The 23,097-nt window shown below is 42.3% G+C and overlaps 1 protein-coding gene across 4 annotated transcripts in view; it reads right to left on the bottom strand.

The window, feature by feature from the left end:
- The window catches only part of LOC140739708 (leucine-rich repeat and immunoglobulin-like domain-containing nogo receptor-interacting protein 3), a 162,827-nt gene that overhangs the window by 104,211 nt on the left and 35,519 nt on the right, over positions 1–23,097 (bottom strand). Inside the window, exon 1 of one of the 4 annotated variants that reach the window (XM_073068139.1) lies at positions 694–788. The exons of the other annotated variants lie outside the window; for them this stretch is intronic. The gene's annotated coding sequence lies outside the window, so the exon portion shown is untranslated. Of the gene's footprint in view, positions 1–693; positions 789–23,097 lie in introns of those variants that run through there. 4 annotated transcript variants of the gene reach the window in all.

Here is a 23,097-nt window from a genome sequence, read left to right as displayed (position 1 = left end):
ATTGGCTTTTCTCTGCTCTGCTTTTTCTGATTCTCATAAAGTTCTACGACTCGGAAGCAGGCCCTTCTGCCCAATTTATCCATGCTGACCAGGTTCCATTTAGCCAGGTCACTACCCAACACCAGCTCCAGTAAGAACCCTCTCTTGTTGGACTGTCCACATATTGATTAACAGACCTTCCTGGATGCATTTAACAAATTCAGCCCCTCTGAACCCCTTACACTAAGAAGGTCCCAGATTATATTAGGGAAGTTTAATGCCCCCATAACAACAACCTATATTTTTACACATTTCCTTAATCTGATTACATATCTGTTCCTCAATGTCCCGATGACTATTGGAGGTTCTGCAGTACAATCCCATCAGTGTGATTGCATGCTTCCTGTTCCTGAATTCTACCCAAACGGACTCAGTGTCTGATCCCTCCATTACGTCTCCCTGGAGTGCAGCTGTGATAGTGTCCCTGATTGGTAGTGCAACTCCACAACCTCTTTTACTTCCTCTTCTATCTTTTTAAAACTTTGAAAATGTGGGATATTAGTCGCCCATTCCTGCCCCTCTCTCAACCAAGTTTCAGTAATGGCCACAACATCGTAGTTCCATGTACTGATCCATGCTCTAAGTTCATCACCCTTACCTGTAATACTCCCAGCATCAAAATATACAGACTTCAAATTATCCCACCCAACATACCTGCTATTTCGATTTTGTCTTTCAGTACCTTCCCTGACATCTGTCTTCTGGTCCGATTGTTCCCTTGTTGACCTGGGGCTCTGGATCCCTGCCCCCTGCAAAACTAGTTTTTGGGTTGTGCTTGCATTGAAGTTTAGTGGTGTGTATCTCTTCTCAGAATAGCATATGCTCATGTGGAGTGCTGAATGCTGTTTCCGTTGATGAAAATATATCCTAAGAAGTTTTATCTAACCGTTGTATAAATTTTTAATGTCTATTATTCCTCTTCCTCCTTCTGTCCTAGTTAGTGTTAATCTAAGCCATTTCGGGTGTACATAGTGTTTTCTGAATTGTGTCATTTCAGCTCTTATTTTTCTTTGTAAGTTTTTCACATCAGTTTTGGACCAAGGTATTTTGCCAAAAAATATTTTAATATTATTTTTATTTTCTTTTGTTTTGTATTTGCACAGTTTGCTGCCTTTTGCACACTGGTTGTTTGACCATCCTTTGGGGTGAAGCCTTCCATTGATTTCTCGTGTTTCTTGCACTTACTGTGAATGCCAACAAGAAAATGGATCTCAGGGTTGTATATGGTGACATTTATATACTTCGGAAATAAATATACTTTAAATTTGAATTCACTTTGAACATTAATGCAATCCTTTTTTACTTCTGTCTCCATAATATTTTATTTGGGGAGAGCATTCAGAAAAGCTTCAGTTTCCTATCTGTTTTCTGTCAGTACCTTAAACTTGCCCTTGGCATTTAATTTATTTTAATTTAGTTTTACCAGGAGACACAGCTCAGAGTAGGCCCTTCTGGCCCTTCGAGCTGTGCTGCCCAGCAACTCCCAACTACCCTGACTTAGCTCTAACCTAACCACAGGACTATTTATATTAACCAATTAACCTACGCATTAGGGTACACATTTGAGTGCTCGCAGAAAACTCACATGTTCCACAGGGAGGAAGTGCAACCTTTCTTATAGAGGACACGGGGACTGAGCTCTGAGCTCCGATGCCCTGGTCTGTAACAGTGTCACACTAACTGCTACGCTACCGTGGCTCCCTATTTATTCAGATCAGTGAACATCAGTTAACGGGATGTGTAGCACTGTGTTTGTACTGTGCAGGCAGCTAGGCCTATGGACCATTGGTATAAGCACAAGAGTTTAAATCCCACTACAGCAATGTGGTATTTAAATTCAATTAAATAAAACTAAAAGTAAAAGGTAAACTAATTAATGATAACCATCAAACAATTGGAAAAACGATTCATTGAGAGAATGAAATCTTCACTCTTTACTAAGCCAGACCTATATATGACCCCAGACACACCAATTAAATTGCCTCTAATTAGCCTCTTCAGATAAAAAATTAAGGAAACAATAAATACCAGCATTGGCAATGACAGACACATCTAGTGAACGATTGAAAAAAGACATTTTGTATCCTCAAAGCAATTCCCAAGTGAGCAAATAACACACAGTGTGTTAAACATCAAACCACAGAGTCTTTGAAATAGTTCAGCTCAGTTCAGTTCAATTTGACACTGTGTTGTTCATTAACTGCAGCCACAGAGCCAGTCTGTCCCAATCAAAATTGCGCAAAATAGTAACAAAAAAAGAGTAACCAGAAACACCTGCAACATGAACTGCAGAATCCTCTAAAAATGAGCCCAATCCGCAACCCAAGCCGATCGCAAGACATAAGACCCTGGCACCTTCCTCCAGCAGCAGTGAGCAAGAGGGAGAGGGAGACCAGTCAAATGTAAGCAGATGGCACCAACCACCTGTTCACTTTCTGCTCAGGTTTCTGAATAGTCCATGAACCCGTGTACACTATTATTATTGTTGTTTGTCAGTATAGATTCATTTTTGTAATTTATAGATTTTTCATGTCATTGCACTGTACTGCTGCCACAAAACAACAAATTTCATGTCATATGTCAGTGACAATATGGACAGGAAAGGCATGGAGGGTTATGGGCTGTGTGCCGGCCAGTAGGACAAGGTGAGAGTAAGCATTTGGCACGGACTAGAAGGGCCGAGATGGCCTGTTTCCGTTCTGTAATTGTTATCTGGTTAATAATTCTGATTCTAAATCCCCAGGATTAACTGAAAATACTTATTAATAGTTTAAAACATCATCAAATCAATTGGAGAAAAACTACAGAGAATTAGATAAACAACTGTGCAGTATGTTGTTGGGAATTTCTGTCACGATATGCGCTGGCAATATCGGAACCTAAGTGCGGAGGAAAGACAGACTCTAATGTAGAGGCGGCAACAAGAGTTTGTAATCATTCCAAAAGAATATCGGTGGCTTGGCGAAGTCAGAGGTAACATTCTCAAAACTAGGACCCTGTGATTAGCACTAATCAGACATTCATTTAACTAATAAAAGTAACATGGAATCCCTGAGCCACATATACATCTAACAAGCTTAAACTGAAAGCAGCAGGAAACCACATTACAAACAGCACGTCGCTTGAGAAAAACACTAGGAGCACGAAATGATTAATGTCTCTCGTTAAACAACAATTAACCAATTCAAGTGCTCTTAAAAACCTCAGAGCTCAACAGTCCTTAGCACCCCACCCCCACAGGCCAGAAGAACTCATTGCAATTCTTGTCTGTATTTGTTAATGTCTTATGAAAATGCTGTCATCATACATTGAACTTAGGCTACATCCACACTACACCAGATAAATCCGTAACCGAAGCTTTTTCTCTTCGTTTTTACCCTCCATCCCCACTAAAATGGCGTTTTCGTCTCTCAAAACCGGAGCTTTTCAAAAACGCTTTCCAAGGTGGATATTTTTGAAAACGCTGCTCAGGCAGATCAGTGTGGACGGGGTAACCGGAGAATTTTGAAAACGCTATTTCAAATGCACTATTTCATTATTTTCTTGAACACAACCTAACAATTTCAGAACAGACGGCAACGAGACTGAAGCCAGAAGAGTTAGAAATGTACTCACCAAATACTTTGACCCATAACTTACTGAATAAATAAGTATACTCACTTTGCCCTGTTTTCTGTCCTTGCTCGTATGAAAGTGGTTTAACTACTTATGCAAGTACTTCTCTGACAATAGACGTGTAACAGCCTAATGTAACATTGTATGGAAATACAAGATAACACTGATGCAGACATGTTTTATACATTTAACAAGGTACTTTATTAATGCAACAGAGTTAGTCAGTTTTTCAATGTTCATCGTCAGCCAGGTCAATCCTGTCGGTTCCCACCGTACGCTCCAGTATTTGTATTTTTTTTTAGTTTTAGGTTCTCCTGCGCAAGAGCCAACAGCTGTCCGTCATTTTAAGTTTTCCTAGTCTGTAACTACACAAATGCGCACTTCTACGGCAAGATTCAACACCAAACATGTTGCTTGTTTTTGGTAGATGTGTCCTGCGCATGTGCAGGAGGAGGAGATTTGCCAAAATCTCCGTTTCAGTGTGGATAGAGATATTTTCAAAAACGCATAGTGTGGACGCCTATCATTTTTATGCGAAACCAGCATTTTCAAAATGATCCGGTCTAGTGTGGATGTAGCCTTACTTACCAACGGCCCATTAGGACAGCAATGACAATCCTCCATTGCTGTCTGTCTTTGGCCAAGTTCTCCTTGGTCTCCCACATTTTTCTGCCCTTCAGGGGACCAATGAAGTGTTGTCTTGATGCTGGAGTTGGACTCTCTTCTCATTACGTGCCCAATCCTTCTCCAGTATTTTCTCATGATGGTTGTGGCCATGTCCTCTTGATGACACTGAAGGAGTAGGGCATGGTTGGAGATCTTTCTCATCCGTAAAATATGGAGGATCTTCTGGAAAATCATGGTGTGAAATGACGACAGCTTGGCAAGATCGTTTTCTGTCATGAACCTGCATTCTGACCCGTACAAGAGTGTGGACAGAGCACAGCTCTGGTACAGCTTCACCTTGGTGTAAGCTTCCAATTCATTGTAAATGTTGTCACAGAACAGTACAGCACAGGAATAGGCCATTCGGCCCACAATGTTGTGCCAAACCAGCTAAAATGCAAATCAAAAACACCCAAACACTAATCCCTCCTATCTACACCATGTCTATATCCCTCCATCTTCCTTACATCCATGTGCCTATCCAAAGAACTATTAAAAGCCTCCAATGTATTTGCTTCTATCACCACACCATGCATCACATTCCAGGCATCCACAACTCTCTGAGTAAAAACTTTCCACTCATACCTGCTTTGAATCTACCCCTCTCCCCTTCAATGACTGCCTACTCTTATTAGACATTTTAATCCTGGAAAATGGATACTCTCTGTCCACTCTATCTATGCCTCTGATAATCTTGTAAGCCTCTATCAGATATTCCCTCAGCCTCTGGCACTCCAGAGAAAATAACCCAAGTTTATCCAACCTCTTGTGATAGCACATGCCCTCTAAACCAGGCAGCATCTTAGTAAAACTCCTCTGCTTCCTCTCCAAAGTCTCAACATCCTTCCTATAGTGGGGTGTCCAGAACAACATGCAAGACTCCAGATGTGGCCTAACCAGAGTTTTATAAAGTTACAACATAGCCTTTTGACTTTTGAGCTCAGTGCCTCGACTAATAAAAGCAAGCATTCCATAAGCCTTCTTAATCACCATATCTATCTGTGTAGCCTCTTTCAAGGAGCTTGGATCTCAAGATCTCTCTGCTCAACAACATGGTTAAGGATCTTGCCATTAACAGTGTATTGCCTCCTTGCATTTGCCCTACCAAGGTGCAAGACCTCACATTTATCAGAGCTAAACTCCATCTGCTGTTTCTCAGTCCATATCTGCTGTAGTCATTGCTAATCTTCCACACTGTTCACAACTTCACCAATCTTGGTATCATCTGCAAACTTACTAACCCACCTATCTACATTTCATCCAGGTCATTTATACACATCACAAACAGCAGAGGTCCCAGCACAGATCCCTACGGAACACCACTAATGGGGAGACCTCCCCCTCGAATCAGTCCCTTCAGCCACCACCCTCTGTCTTCCATGAACAACCCAATTCTGAATCCAAACAGCGAATTTTCTGCGGACTCTATGCACTTTAATCTTCTGGATTAAACTCCCATGAGGGACTTCGTCAAATGCTTTACTGAGATCTATGTAGGCAATATCCACTGTCCTACCCTCATCAATCTCTCTCATCACATTGTCAAAACTCTGTTAAGTTAGGAAAGCATGACTTGTCACATGATCTCCCTAATTAGGCCATGGGCTCCCAAATACTCATGTATCCATCCCTAAGAATTTTCTCCAATAACTTCCCTACAACTGACGTCATTGGAGTATAAAAGTTGAAATTGTTTGCTGTGTAACCAAAACTATGTAGTCAGCTTTGAACTTGCTATTTGCTAGAGAATGAAATCTTAAGAATGTAGAAGACAATGGTGTGTTAATGAGAGGTAGCTAAGAGATGTAGATTAGAACATGATTAAGTTAATAGGTAGAAACAATAGTGGCGGATGTACTTGTGATACGCAACTATAGACCGATTGGATATGCTAATGCAACTAAACCAGGAGATTGCTATAAAAAATGCTATGTACAAGGATTGGTGGGCAATCAGCGACTAGCTCACTGACTGTCTCAGCTTTGATTTGCAAATTAAAGTTTAATACTTCTTGAAGAATCTTCTGCGTCTCCTGGTCGTTTGTGGGGCACGAGAAACCACGACAAAATTGGTGACCGTGACAGGACCGGAAAGAGACCCGCGGAAAGGAAACGGCAGATTGGGGATGCTTCCCAGTCCTCTAGGGACCCCCACAAGGCTAACAGAATTAAGGGTGCACCCAAACAAAAGGTAAGCGCTTTTTGCGACAATTTGGACTAAGAATTCTGTTGGTTTTGGGGAGGTCTTGGAGTCTCAGAAGTGTAGAACCACTGCCGAAGGGTCTCTCCGGTCCAAAGAATCTGGCAGAATTGGGGGTTAACAGGAGGCTCAGAGGATTGATCAAGAACACTGCAGTGAGGGTAAGTACAAATAAGCTAATAAGAAGTTAAGTAAAGAAAAATTCCACATGGTGTTGGTAAGTCCCTGTGGATACTGCTTCGTATAAAACGAAGGTCTGAACGGGTAGGGAAAGGGAAAATAGAGAAAATCCTCGTGGATACCGCCTTAAGAGATAAGGGTCTGAATAGACGAGGTGCAAAGAGAAAAGTTCTGTGGATACCGCTCTGAATTGAGGTCTGTACGGGCAGAACAGAATAGGAAACAAGGACAGTCCAATGTATAGTTTAAAGCGCTGGTAGATAGACGATAGACTAGGCATAGAATTAGTGTAAATAATATTATCCAGTAAATGAACTGTGAATCTCTGAAATACCTTAAAAAGAGAGAACAACATGACAGGTAAAGGAACGGCAGTAGAGATTCTGAGCAAAACATCCCGGTAAATAAATATGGGATCACAAAAACTTCAGAAAAATGGGAAAAGAGAACCAAAAACCTGGTCACAAAATGGCCAAGAGAAGGAACGTTTGATGTAAGCTTGTGCGAAGAAATGGAGGCACTAATTAAAAATTACAAACCAAAAGATAAATCTAAGAAAAGAGGGCAAAAAAGAGAACGAGAAATGGAAGTGCTAAAACTCTTCAGAACGGAGGGAGAAAGGCTGAGGAGGACAGGCAGAATATTGACTACAAGCGAGGAAGACACTAAGGTGCTGGAGAAACAGCCTGTTAGAGAGAGAGGAAGGTACAGTGAGAAGCTGGCTTCAGCTTCGTACCCGGATGTGAAAGAAGCAGAAAGACCCCCTCCCTATAATGAGGAAGGAACCCCTAAGCAGTGCCCCTGCTGACGGGAACAGTAAACATGCAGGGAGAAGTACAAGTTTGGGATAATGAGGAGGAAAGAAGACAATACAAGAAGGAAAAAGCAGCGATATGGAAGGAGATACAGGCAGAAAGGATAAAGGTGGAACAGGCAAAGAGAGAAATGAAAGAAGAGATTGAACGGATGAAATACTTGAGAGAGGAAAAGGAGTATGAGGAGTATCAGTTATACCATAGAAATGAACAGACTAGAAAAGAAAGTGGCTCATCAGGGCAGGAAGAGATGAGGCATTCAAGAGGAAGTAGAAAAAAGATAGGAGATGAGAGTCTTAGAGAAACACAAGAGAGAAGGGAATCAAGCACGAGTAAGGATCATGAGAAGTCCCTGCCACAGGTGCACAGACACGGACAGGAAGAAAGAGAAGGTGACTCATTGGAGGAGCAAGAGTTAAGTGGAGAGAGAGAGGATGTGAGAATTTGTGGGGAAGTGGTGTAGGAGGCAGAAGCCTAGAAGAGCAGAAGGAGGCGGTAGGGAAGCGACTTGCGGAAGTAGAGAGAGAGCTAGATAAGTTACTGCGAGGGAATTGCCAGAGGAGATGCGAAAAATACTCCAGGGGCCAACCAAGTATTGAATCAGGACAGAAAGGAAGGACTCCACAGGGAGACCGAGGGAAGAAGAGGACCCCGGAGAAATTTGTGTGGGAGGCAGTAAAGATATACCCTGAGACAGATGGGGAGTCAGGCGAGGAGGAGAGCCAGGGCAGGTGGGAAGGAGGAGGAAGAATGATGCCGTTGTTAGTTAAAGGATCAGGACAAGTGCAGTATATCCCTTGGGGATCCCAGGACCTAGAAGGGCTGAAAAACACTCTGCCCAATCTACATGAAGGAGAAGGGAAATGGATTAGAGCCTTTGAAGAAGAAACGGCGGAACGATTATTGGCTATGGGAGATTTGAAGGCACTATTGATAAGGTTGATGGAAACCTCCAAATTTAACGAACTAATGGAAATGGCTGGCATAGTAAACTCGAACGACCCAAGAACTGATGGAGACGGGTTTGACAGAGTGAGGCAGAGGGTATGGCAGGCCCTCAGGAAGCTTTATCTACCCAAAGTGGACCCCAAAGCCTTAAAGGGGGATCCACTGGGAGACACTGAAAACCCAGCAGCCTACGTAGAAAACCAGTTGAAAAGGTGGAGACTGGAGACTGAGCAAGAGGTGGAAAATAGCTTATTTATCACTACACTGTTCCGACATAGCATTTTGGATGCAATGCCTCCGCAAGTAAAATCCAAACTGGAGGAAGTGGTTGGGCTGACGTCAATGACCCCACAAGAATTTAGAGACCACGTGGTCCATACGGTTGAGAAATACCGGAAAGACAAACGAAGGTTGGCTGAGCAGCAGGAAGAGGTGCAAAGAAACTTAATACAAATGCAGCTCGAAGAACTCAAAAAGAAGGAAAAAGAGAAAAGCAAAAAGATGCTGCCAGTAACCACCGGTCCGAGTACAGCCATCAAACTGGATGAAGCACCGCTATATGGAGGAACCGATCATACTGTAAGACAAGGGCTGGAAAACCCCATGCCAATAATCAACGTCTTTGGAGGAGCATTCCCACAAATGCCCTATCAGGAACAGACTAAATTCAAACAGCCCAGAGAGGACTGGAAGTCCCAAGGAGGGGGACAGAGGAGCTAGGGGCAGAGGGGACCAGTGAGGAAACAGGGGGAAAGAGAGGTAGAGAGATTGTGCTAGGGATGTAATCAGGCAGGTCACATGAGAAGAGATTGTCCGTTTACACCATGGCCTGTCACACACCAGCAGGAACCGATAAGAAAGGAACTAAAGTTTAGCCAAGGACCAGCCCCCACAGGCCCAAGCGGACCTGTGAACCCCTATGCGAGGTATTAGGGGTGCCCTGAGAACTTGAGTGGGAAGGGACATTACCCAATGATAACAAGGGAGGCAGACGAGGAACCCATTGTTCAGGTTATGTTAGAAGGACAACTGACACCAATGATGATAGATACTGGAGCCACGTACACTTGTGTACAGCCACAGTATGCCCTTCACCTTCCCATGTCAGGAAAGTTTATTAAGATGGTAGGGTTCTTGGGGAAAACGCAGTTGACACAGTGCATGGCTCCAGTGCAGTTGAGAATGGGAAATAAAGGAATAGTTTTGCCGGTGCTAGTATCTAAAGGAACTCCGATTAATTTGTTAGGCAGAGATGCGTTATTGAAACTGGAATTAAAATTAGAATGCACCAGAAATGGGCTGAGTGTGGAAAGAGCAGGGGCTCAATTGATAGTGCGAGAAGACAAGAAGGCTAATGTCTCGTGGATATGAGATATCGCAGATCAGATTCAGGAAACCTGGGAAAAACGGAAAAAGGGCGTGCAGGCTATATTACCCAGGGCTGTAATGCCCAAATCTGAGCTACATTGTACAGTGATTTTTGATGAGACTCAGAACAGGGAGTTAGAGGAGAGATGGCACCTGGAGGCATGTACCCAACAGCACCTGGAAGGGGAGGTTGTGATAATTGGAAAGCAAGGGGCAGCTTTACAAGTTAAGTGGAACACCTTTTTAGAAAAATGGTACAGGATACCAGGAGGCTGCGCCCCACGTAACGTTGTTGGTAAACAAGGGATATCAGTCTAAAGACTTAGGACCCTTAGTTAAGTGTGCTGAAACCGTAACAGTGTGGAGGAAAATCACGCCAGAGGTGTGGATATCAGAAGACAACAGTTGCATTAAAATAATGGTAAGTGTAGATATGGTAGGGACAGTGAGAGAGGTCGAAATAACTCCCCAACCACACATGCCATTGCTGGGAAAGGAAAGACGCCAGCAGAAAGACAGAAGGTTAGATGAGTTGGCATCTATTCTGTGGTCACAGCATGACACGGACGTAGGGAAAATAAAAACAGCTAGTCCGATGGAAATAAGGCTGAAAAAAGGAGCAATTCCAACCAGGAGACCACAATACCCTCTAAGACCAGAAACAGAAGAGGGAATAGCATCAACAATGCAGGGGTTGCTTGAAATAGGAGTGCTTAAAAGAACAAACAGTCCATGAAATACCCCGTTGCTGCCGGTCTTAAAAGCAGATAAATCTAAGTGGAGATTGGTGTATGATTTGCGAGCGGTAAATGATGTGGTAGAGGACTGGCCAGCGGTAGTCCCCAACCCACACACGCTTTTGACTAATGTTCCACCAGAAGCAAGTTACTTTTCAGTGATTGATTTGTGTTCGGTTTTCTTCAGCATTCCTCTAGCCGACCAGTGTCAGTATCTGTTTGCATTTACTTACAGAGGTGCTCAGTATACCTATACCAGAATGCCACAAAGGTTTAAACATTCACCACGTTTTTAATCAGGTTTTGAAGGCAGACCTAGAGGGCATACCATTGGAAAGTACATTGTTACAGTATGTGGATGACCTGTTGATTTGCTCCCACAGTAAGGAACAGTGTGAGCAGGACACTATAACTCTGTTAGAGAAGCTGGCGCACGGAGGACATAAAGTATCCAAAAACAAACTGCAATTTTGCACGCAGCAAGTGGAATACTTAGGCAGGGTAATATCCAAGGGAGTGAAGGCGATAGCACCAGATCAGATTGAGGCAATAACTAAGGCCCCAAAACTCCAGACTGTAGGGCAGATGATGACGTTTTTGGGAATGGCAGGGTACAGCTCAGATTGGATAGGAGAATATGCTGAGATTGTGGCACCTTTGAGAAAGATAATGAAAGAAGCAGGACATACCAATTTGAAGAATGGCTTACAGTGGAATGGAGAGACGGAGATAGCTTTCAATACTATTAAGCAGGAATTGCAGTCAGCACCAGCATTAGCTTTGCCTGACTACGAGAAGGTTTTTCATTTGTATGTATCCAACCGACAGGAGGGTTATGTCACAGCGGTTCTAACACAGGAGACAGGCACAGGGAAAGCAAAGCAGCCGATAACATACTACAGTACGAGACTAGATGAGGTGGCTCAGGGGTATCCACCCTGTTATCAGGGATTGGTGGCGCTGTACTATGCATATGAAAAGGCATCATCGGTAACCCTGGGCTATCCTGTGACTTTGTACACACACCACAAAGTAGCAGAATTGCTGGAAAGAGGGAAATTTGTGCTGACGCCAGCCAGGATAGCAGCGTATCAGATGCTATTGACATTTCCAGACATAACTATACAGAGATGCACTACCAGTAATATAGCCGATTTTGTCCCTTTGGGCTATGAAGGAGAACCCCATGATTGTGTAGGGAAGACGATGGCATTTGCCAAATTGAGAGCAGATTTATGGTCAGAACCACTAGAGGATGCAGATAAAAAGGTTCTGTTCGTAGATGGCTCTTGTTATAGGGATTATGATGGAAATCATGCAGGGTTCTCAGTAGTGCAGCAGGATCAGTCGAGCTATAAGATTATTAGGATGGAGTCCTGTCCCCAACCCTGTTCCGCCCAACTAGCGGAAATCAAAGCCCTGACAGCTGCGTATGAAATGATGGAAGGTGAGAAAGTAGACATCTATACTGATTTGGCATATGCTCATGGAGTATGCCATTTGTTCGGGGCAGTGTGGAAACGGAGAGGTTTTTAAAAAAGCATTGGAGATCCCATACAACATTGTCAGCAAATTCTAGACTTAATAAAAGCCATAATGAAATCACGACAACGTGAGACGCGCCAATTTATAGTTTCCAGGATTTTCCCTTGTTCCCTTCTTAAATAGAGATACGACATTAGCCACTCACCAGTCTTCTGGGACCTCGCCTGTGGCTAGAAAGGACATGCTGGTCAAGGCCCCAACAATCTCATCTCTTGCCTCCTTCAATAACCTGAGGTAAATTCCAACAGGCTCTGGGAACTTATCCACCTTAATACTCATTAGGGGACCCCATACTTCCTGCTTCTTGACCTCTAAACATCCTAACATTTACTCTCAGTCTTTATTTCCATATCTTTTTCCTTATACTTTTTGTTTTTATAATTAAGGGAGTTGTTAATTGTGTAGAAAAAAACTGCTATGTAAGTTACACTTTGATATTTTTGTTAGCTCCTTTGTAAAGGGGTGACAAGCCCGAGTGCTTTCTGGTTTCATGTTTAAAGAGCCAAACTGAGTAGGAGACGGAGGTGTAATGACGGAGGTTGTTGTATAGACACAACAAGCATTCAATAAGACTTTAGTTAAAATTAGCTGTAATTAAAAGTGTTGTGAAACTGAAAGGAAATTATTGACTTTGGTTGGGAGATTGTTTGCATAGAATAAAAGCATTGAAGTTAATGACTATGAGCTGGGAAAAGGAGGAGGCCATTAGTGAAATCCCATGTGGTGGTGCCTCAATTATTCCCAATCATATCTTTAATGTACAATGTAACATAAAATCATCTATTCAAATTTGTTAATGAAAATACGTGACATAACATTGGTGAATTAGCAATGTGTGGGGGGATAGCTCTTTTTAAACTTGCACAAAGCCTAGAAAATAGATGAGTAATACAAAAACAATGTGAAGTGGCATATTGATAGAAACACCAGCTGGGTCATTCTCTCTTCTCGCTGCTGCCATCAGGTAGAAGGTACAAGAGCCTCAGGGCTCACACCACCACATTCAATTACAATTGCTACCCTCAGCCATCAGGTTCTTGAATAAAAGGTGATAACTACACCCACTTGCCTCATCATTGAAATGTTCCTACAACCAATGACCTCACTTTAAGGATTCTTTCTCTCATGTTATCATTGTTTATTGCTATTTACTTATATCTACATTCACACAGGTTATCATCTTCTACACTCTGGCTGATTTTTCATCGTTCCAGTTATAGTGCAAAGCGGGGGGCGAACATAAGTGGAGATGTGGAGAAAGCGAACTAGCTGAACAACTTCTTCAACAGGTTCGACAGCTCAATCTCATCCTCACCGCAGAAATCCACACCAGGCTTACTTCCCTCACAGGAAAATAGCCACTCACAGGAGACCTTGCCCACGCCCAGGATTACGGCTGCACAGGTGGAAGGTCAACTGAGGAAGATCTGTACCAGCAAGGCGGCTGGACCAGATGGAGTTTCCCCACGATTACTGAGGACCTGTGCGACTGAGCTGGGAGAACCACTACAGCGCATCTTCAACATGAGCCTGGAGCAGAGAAGAGTACCCAGACAGTGGAAAACATCCTGTATTGTCCCGGTACCGAAGAAACCACAACCAAAGGAGTTGAATGACTTCAGACCTGTTGCCTTGACGTCGCACGTGATGAAGACCATGGAGCGGCTGATAATACAGAATCTGAGGCCACAAACCAGGCACGCCCAGGATCCTCTTCAGTTTGCGTATAAGGAGAAGGTGGGAGTGGAGGATGCTATCACGTATTTGCTGCACAAATCACTCTCTCACCTAGAGGGGGTCAGTTGTGCTGTGAGGATTACATTCCTTGACTTCTCTAGTGCCTTTAACACCATCCAGCCCAAGATCTTAAGGCACAAACTAACGGAGATGGGAGTAGACTCTCACATGGTGGATTGGATAGTGGACTACTTGACAGATAGACCTCAGTATGTGCGGTTGGGAGACTGTAGGTTTGACACGGTGGTCAGCAGCACAGGGGCGCCGCAGGGAACCGTACTCTCTCCGGTCCTGTTCACCCTGTACACATCAGACTTCCAATATAACTCGGAGTCCTGCCATGTGCAAAAGTTCGCTGATGACACGGCCATAGTGGGGTGTGTCAGGAATGGACAGGAAGAGGAGTATAGGAAACTGATACAGAACTTTGTGACATGGTGCAACTCAAACTACCTGCGTCTCAATATCACCAAGACCAAGGAGATGGTGGTGGACTTTAGGAGATCTAGGCCTCATATGGAGCCAGTGATCATTAATGGAGAATGTGTGGAGCAGGTTAAGACCTACAAGTATCTGGGAGTACAGTTAGACGAGAAGCTAGACTGGACTGCCAACACAGATGCCTTGTGCAGGAAGGCACAGAGTCGACTGTACTTCCTAAGAAGGTTGGCGTCATTCAATGTCTGTAGTGAGATGCTGAAGATGTTCTATAGGTCAGTTGTGGAGAGCGCCCTCTTCTTTGTGGTGGCGTGTTGGGGAGGAAGCATTAAGAAGAGGGACGCCTCACGTCTTAATAAGCTGGTAAGGAAGGCGGGCTCTGTCGTGGGCAAAGTACTGGAGAGTTTAACATTGGTAGCTGAGCGAAGGGCGCTGAGTAGGCTACGGTCAATTATGGATAACTCTGAACATCCTCTACATAGCACCATCCAGAGACAGAGAAGCAGTTTCAGCGACAGGTTACTATCGATGCAATGCTCCTCAGACAGGATGAAGAGGTCAATACTCCCCAATGCCATTAGGCTTTACAATTCTACCGCCAGGACTTAAGAACTTTTTAAAAGCTATTATTAATGCTTTTTGAGATAGTGATTTAGATGCATATCATATTTTTTACTGAGTTAAGTATTGTATGTAATTAGTTTTGCTACAACAAGTGTATGGGACATTGGAAAAAAGTTGAATTTCCCCATGGGGATGAATAAAGTATCTATCTATCTATCTATCTATCTATCTATCTAGTTGCTATTTTATAGATTAGAATTGTATGCCCATAAGAAAATTAATCTCTTTGAAAGACACTGCCCAGAAGGAGGCAATGGCAGACCAATTCAGTAGAAAAATTTGCCATGATCAATCATGTTCATGGAGAGACCATGATCGCCCACATCATTTGACAAAGCACATAACAAACAGTTAGAGTCTAGGGTTAAGGGTGGATTTATCCTTCGGTATATCTGTACCATTGTGCTGGGAAAGAAAGAAGGACTTGTAAAAACCTTTGTTAATCAATTCTGAAAACCATTGAGGAATACTTGATAAAGTAGTGTAAAATTAATCTGATTAACACCAACCTTGTAATACCAAAGACGGAATGAAACGAAGACAGGAGCAATTGATATCATCAAGAAAGAACAGAGACCTTGATTAGATTAACGCCTCTGGTGCAAAGACATGAGGAAGTGTTTGAATAAATAAAACATCTGTTTTTACATGAACCTGCATGAACATTAAAGGTATATACATGGGGGAAACTCTGCTTGGCAGAATAGTCTCAGAGACTTCAGATTAATCAGTACTGCACAGTAAAGCTTCTCCTTACTATTCTGGGCTTCTTGATTTTATTTCACCTCTACAATACTCAGTGATGAAAGGAAATGTGCCAGAAGCCTTCTTCAGCACCCTGTCTACCTGTCACGTTTCTTTCAAGGAATCACACACTTTTGCTCCTAGTTCCTCATGTTCTGCAGCATCCCCAGGGCCCTATGTTTCACCCTCACGATTATTCCCAAAATGCAACTCCTTGTATTTATCTGAATTAAACTCTATTTTCCATTCCTCGAACCACTTACCCTCTGTAAATCCTGCGAATCATCAATACTCTCCATAATGCCATCTGCTTTAGTGTCAACTTCAACATTGCTAATTGTGCTTTATATTTTTTCATCAAAATCTTTGATATAAATAATAAATCGCAATGTGTCTGGCATTGTACCCTGCAGAACACACTACCACAAACCTCCAAGCAACACACACAAAATGCTGGTGGAACGCAGCCTTCCACCAGCATTTTGTGTGTGTTGCTTGAATTTCCGGCATCTGCAGATTTCCTCGTGTTTGCAACCACAGACCTCCAGTCTGAAAAACAACCTGCTACGATCACCTTGTTTCCCGAAATCAAATGAGTTCTGTACCCAATTCACCAGCTCCACATGAATCCTACAACCTTCCATAATAGCCTACCATGTAGAACTTTATTAAGTCCATATAGAGCAGGAGTTCCCAACCTGAGGTCCACAGGCCCCTCAGTTAATAGTAAAGGCACATGGTATAAAATAAAGGTAAGGAATCCCTCATATATATTATATCTACTACCCTCTCCTGATCAACCTTCTTGCTTGCTTCCTCAAGAACTTCAATCAATTGAATTTTTAAGGAGCTATAGTCCAATCTTAACAAAGTAATCTCCTTCTTATTTCTCAGCTCCACACATAATAGAAACATAGAAACATAGAAAACCTACAGCACAATACAGGCCCTTCGGCCCACAAAGCTGTGCTGAACATGTCAGAAAGGTTCTGCTATCTGGAATGTACTATCATTGTAAATATACAAATACATAAATTTACTTGACTATGTTCCAAATGTGGAAGTTAAATAGGTGATTATGGTCATTAGAATTGTAGTTAATTGTTTATTGTTATCTTTGTGTTGAAGAAGTATAGACATCACGCTATGAGAGTGAGATTCTCCTGGACTCACTCTCCTGGAAGGGTGCTGCATGATTAAAGGTTTTTTATTTTTCCCAGTTAGTTACCACAAAACTCTGTTCACAACTGCGACTAATACTCTGTTTGCAACAGCGACACAACACATCCAGCCAAGTGATAAGTAAATGTTACTCATTACAAAGCTGTGAATCCTCTGGCTTCAATAATAACTGCAATTTAATATTAATGATGTTCTAAATCCTCTTAATTTTTCAGGATACTGAAGTGAAGACTTTTTATTTTAATGCAATTCATTACGTTTATAAATTTAATGTAATTTCATTAGTCATGAAACCTGCAGCATTTATTTCCAGCATCTGCAGATTCACTCGTGTAGCATTCTTGGCTTCTCTTTCAATATGTTGCCTTTATATGTTGATGTTAAAAATGTAGTGAATTGCATTAAAATAAAAAGATCAAAACAGTTGATGCTCACAAGTTCTATAAACAATCTTCTAGCTAATTTTTGCCTGTTCAAATGATCTCTCCGAGATTAGATGCCATCATTACATTGTATTAAATCTTCTCTGTTGCAGTATGCAGAAAGCGTAGTGTAGTGGTTAGCACAATGCTTTACAGTACTGGTGGGCCGGTATCAATTCCCACTGCTGCCCATAAGGAGCTTGCACGTTCTCCCTGTGACCGTACAGGTTTCCTCCAGTGCCCATTTTTCTCCCATAGCCAAAGATGTACCAATTGATGGCTTTTTGGCCAAGTTTGTGGACAAATGAAGATAGGTGTAGTATAGATAGATTTGAGGAGACGACGGAAGGCTTAGACAGATTAGGGGAATGGGCAAAGAAGTGGCAGATGGAAAACATTGTCAGGAAGTGTATGGTTATGCACATTGGTAGAATAAAAGGGTAGATTACTTTCTAATTGGAGAGAAATTTAAAAATCTGATCTGCAAAGGGACCAGGAAGTCCCTTTGCAAAATTCTCTATAGGTTAATTTGCAGATTGAGTAGCTAGTGAAGAAGGCAAATGTGATGTTAGCATTCATTTCAAGAGGACTAAAATATAAAAGCAAAAATGTAATGTTGAGTCTTTATGGAGCACTGGTGAAGACTGATATGAAGCATCATGAGCAGTTTAGGGCTTCTTATCTTATGCTGACATTGGAGCGGGTTCAAAATAAGTTCGCCAAAATGATTCCAGGATTGAAAGGCTTGTCATATGAGGAGCGTTTGATGGCTCTGGGTCTGAATTCTCCGGAATTCAGAAGAATGAGGGGTGACCTTATTGAGATTTATCAAATGTAAGGCCTCAGTAGAGTGGATATGGAGAGGATGTTTCCTATGGTGGGAGAGTCTAAGATCAGAACACAGCCTCAGAATAGAGGGGCATCCTTTTAGAATGAAGATGAGGAGGAATTTCTTTGGCCAGAGAGTGTTGAATCTGTAGAATTCGTTGCCACAGGAGGCTGTGGAGACCAAATCATAGGGTATATTTAAGGCAGAAGTTGATGGTTTCTTCATTAGTTAGGGCATGAAAGGATACGGCGTGAAGGCAGGAGATTGGGGCTGAGAGGGAAAATGGATCAGCCATGATGAACTGATGGAGCAGACTTGATGGGCCAAAGGGCCTCATTCTGTGCCTATATCTTATGGTCTTATCATTGCTAGATTAATTGGTCATTGTAGTTTGCTCCATGTTTTGGTTTGGGTTCAGTTGGGGATTGCTGGGTGGCCTGGCTTGCAGAGCCAGAAGGGCATGGTCTGCACTATATCTCAATTTCTAAAATGCATTAAAAACTACCTAAGCTTTAAAATATCCTTTAAGGCACTAAGTAAAATTGGTTTATAAAACTCCACATCCATCTTAATCACTTAACACCAGCGGAGATCAGAAAGTTTATAAGCAAAGAACGTGGTATGGATTGAATCACTCTTTTTATAAACCAGTCCCAATAAGAATTACATTTTCAATTATTAAAACATTTTCAGGGAATATCTTCAAAATATACACATTTATATGAGCAAAGTTGCAAATAAGGAAAAGAGCTTGATATTGAGATTGGCACCATGAGATTTGCAGATAGTGGCTTAATCCTGATTGAGAACACCATCAAACTGAACTTTCCAGAGATGCTTGCTGATAGTGTTTTAATCCTACATGGTAAACTTTCAACTCCAGTAAATAAAATTATTGGAATGAACCATCTTCCATGGACAGTATAGTTGCGTAAGGGTAGGTGTAATGCTATTAAATCAGGGTTCAAATCCTGCCTAACTGTGAGGAATTTGTTTGTTCTCCCTGTAACCATGTGGATTTCCTCCAGGTGCTCCAGTTTCAAAGTTCAAAGTAAATTGACTCAGTACATATATGTCACTATGTACAACCCTGAGATTCATTTTCTTGTGGATATACTCAATAAATCTATAGAATAATAACCTTCACAGAATCAATAGATGACTGATAAGAGAAAATCTGCAGATGCTGGAAATCTGAGCACACACAAAATGTTGGAGGAACTTGATGCTGGAGCACCTACGTTCCATCAGTCAGAAAAGCCCAGTGGCCGTCGATTTTAATTCCACTTCCCATTCCCATTCTGATATGTCCATCCATGGCCTCCTCCACTGTTGTGATGAGGCCACACTTAGGTTGGAGGAACAAAAATATTCCATTTGGGTAGCGTCCAACCTGATGGCATGAACATCGATTTCTCAAACTTCTGGTAATGCCCGCCATCCCCCTTCAACATTTCTTATCCCCATTTCCCTCTCTTACCTGATCTCCTTGCTTGCCCATCGCCTCCCTCTGGTACTCCTACCCCTTTTCTTTCTTCTATGGCCTTCTGTCTCTTTCATCAATCAACTTCCCAGCTCTTAACTTCATCCCTCCTCGTTCAGGTTTCATCTATCACCTTGTGTTTCTCTCCCCACCTTTTAAATCTACTCCTCAGCTATTTTTCTCCAGTCCTGCCAAAGGGTTTCAGCCTGAATCGTCAACTGTACTCTTTTCCATAGACTAGCCTGCCAAGTTCCTCCAGCATTTTGTGTGTGTTGCTTCAATGAAAGACTGCCCAACTTGGGCGTTCAACCAGACTGCAAAAGACAACCAACTGTGCAAATACAAAAAGAAAAATAAATAATAATAATAAATATTGAGAACCTGTGATGAAGAGTCCTTGAAAGTGAGTCCATAGGCTATGGGAACATTTCAATTATGGGCAAGTGAAGTTGAGTCAAGTTATCTCCTTTGGTTCAAGAGCCTGATGGTTGAGGGGTAGTAACTGTTTCCTCCCACATTTCAAAGAGGTACAAGTTAGGGTTAATGAATGGTAGGCATGCTGTGTTGGCACTGGATTAAAAGTACTCCTAAAATTACAATTAAAAGTACACTCAGTTTGAAACAGATATATTCAAACAAACTGACTAACAAGACTTGTATGAGTTCCTTTGGATTCATTTCTGTATGACAGCTGTGAAAAGTATGGAACTTGGCACTGTCCCCTGGACTCACTGGGCTAACCTGACACTGGTGTCTCTGCAACTCACCTGTTACAGGGACAGCTGGTAGGACACATGGTACAGTCAGAGATACTGCTGCCAGATTAAACAGGGGATAATGGTAGAAGTGGGAACAGCGGGGTCTTGACAGAGTGGATGTGAGGAGAATGACAAAACTGGGATGTGAATGAGAAGACACCGTTTCAAATTAAGGACCGGTCATTTAAAATTAGGTGTATTGATATTTCTTCTCACAGAGGGTTGTGAATTTCTGGAATTCTTTGACTCACAGGGTATTGGAAGCCAGATCTTTGGAAGTATTTAGGATGGAAGTAGATAGGTTTTTAAAAGATCAGGGAATCCACGATAATGTGGAAGTGGCACTAAGTGTTGAGACCAGAGGGACATTGTTTTGTTCAATTGGACAGTACTGTGGAAATGTCTTAGGCACCCTAGATTTTTATATGGTTTCAGATGGCATGGCCTCCACAGAGCCCTGATCTCCACATCATCGAGGCTGTCGGGGATTACCTGGAGAGACAGAAGCAAGTGCGGCAGCCGACATCTGTAGAAGGACCGGGGCGAATTCTCTAGGATGCTTAGGACAAACTACCAGCCAATCTTTTTATAAAACTACATGTCTGTGTGTACCTAAGAGAATTGACACAGTTTTAAAGGCAAAGGGTGATCACACCAAATATTGATTTGATTTAGTTTTTTACTGTTCATTGTTCTATATATTAATTTTTGATATTTAGAAACTTTTCATTCCATTATTTTGAAAGTACCTTGGCTTTATAGTTTGTTTTCCATACGCCTAAGACTTTTGCACAATAGTGTATGTACGTACAGTCAGATGACTGTAAACTAGAAAATGAACTTGAACTTGACTTGAGTCCTGGAATGGAATAGCCACCATCATACTGAGTGATGGAGCTGGCTTGAGGGGCCTGGAGTTACTCCTATCCTTTGTAGGATAACATAAGTTCAGCTTTATTTATCACATATACATCAAAACTTTGAAATGTGCAGTGAAGTGCACTGTTTGCATCAAATCAGCGAGGATTGTGCTGGGGCAGCCCACAAGCGTTCCAAAACTTACTAACCCTAACCCATACATCTTTGCAATGCCAGAGCTAAGCAGATCAGCAGAGGAAACTTCATGTGGTCATGAGGAGAACATACCAACTCCTTCGAGACAGCAGTGGGAATCAAATCCCGTTCGGCGATCGCTGGCACCGCATAGCGAGTACACTAACTGCTACACCATGCTTGTGTTTTTTACTTTATCCTTGAGGGAGAATCAAGAACTAGAGTCACTGTTGGAAAGTAATGAATGAAACACAGGGATTATGCAAATTCTGTTTCTATAAAGACTACCCTAAATGGAAGTGTTGGCAGGCAGAGATGAAAGGTGCCAAAAGTCCCACTTCCATGTTGGATGACTCTTATGACTCTAAAGTAGAGGTGGATGGCAAGTAAGGGGGGAGGGATGCCTACAGATGAAAAGCAGCAATCCAGAGCTGAGGTCATGGCCCTGCTCTATCATGCGCTCTAGCAGCCCCACCATTGAGGATGTCTTCAACAGGCAATGCTTCAAAAAGGCTCATCCATCATTAAATGCCTCAGGCTAGTGGGAACCAATGGCCCACACTGAAGAATTTTAAAGACCTCATAGTAATAGTGGACCCATTAGTTGAAAACTTACAAATCTCACTGAAGTCCCAAAAAACTAGAGGTTTGGGAAACACCGAAAATAAAACTCCCATTTTTAAGAGGGGACAAAGACAAAAGGTGTGGATCTGTAAGGCCAATGCACACAAAATGCTTGAACTCAACAAATCAGGAGGCATCTAGGGAAATAAACAGTCGATGTTTCAGGATGAGACCCTTCATCAGGACAGTTTATTTTACACCTATTGTTGGCTAGATGCTTGAATCAATAATCAAAGAGGAAATAACCAATCATTTAGAAAATCTGCAAATGATGGAAATCCTGGGCAACACACACAAAACACTGGAGGAACTCAGCAGGTCAGGCAGCATCATGGAAATGAATAAACAGTTCAATTTGGTTAATAAGCTGTGGGCATGCTAAATTTGCTCTGGAAGCAATGCAACACCTTGGATTGGCCCCAGCACTTCCTTGGACTGTTGGTCGTTGATGCAAATGACACATTTTACTCTATGTTTCAATGCTTCAATGTGACAAATAAAGCTAATATTAAAATCTTCCTTTAGTATTGACATTTGCAATCCATTAAACTCTTTTGCTGACTACTATACCTGTCTAATAATTGTTAATTGAAAGCCTAATGCTGTCGAACCTTGCCAAATAAACTAGTTGGGGTATTACCTCTAAAATGATTCATCGAAGTTCTGGAGGAGTAATGATACACCAATTCATTTTATTTAATTGCCATTGAACCATACATGAATACCCATGAATATAGCCAAATAAAGCAGTATAAAAAAGCTGGATGAACTCAGCAGGTCGGGCAGCATCTGTTGAAAGAAACAGTCAACGTTTCGGGCCGATACCCTTCGTCAGGACTAAAGAAGGAGGGGGCAGGGGCCCAATAAAGAAGGTGGGGGGAGGGTGGAAAACCAATCAGAGGAAAGATCAAGGGGTGGAGGAGGGGATAGGCAGGAGAGGTGAAGAAGGAATATAAGGGGAAAGCACTATGGGTAGTAGAAGAAGGCAGAGTCATGAGAGGTGATAGGCAGCTAGAAGAGGAGACAGAGTGAAGGTGGGATGGAGGAAGGAAGAGGGAGGGAATTACCGGAAGTTGGAGAATTCGATGTTC

This window comes from Hemitrygon akajei, chromosome 16 (genome assembly GCF_048418815.1).
Source record: "Hemitrygon akajei chromosome 16, sHemAka1.3, whole genome shotgun sequence".
Lineage (NCBI taxonomy): Eukaryota > Metazoa > Chordata > Chondrichthyes > Myliobatiformes > Dasyatidae > Hemitrygon > Hemitrygon akajei.
Note: the sequence above shows the minus strand (reverse complement) of the source record. Positions and strands in the feature narration are given on the sequence as shown.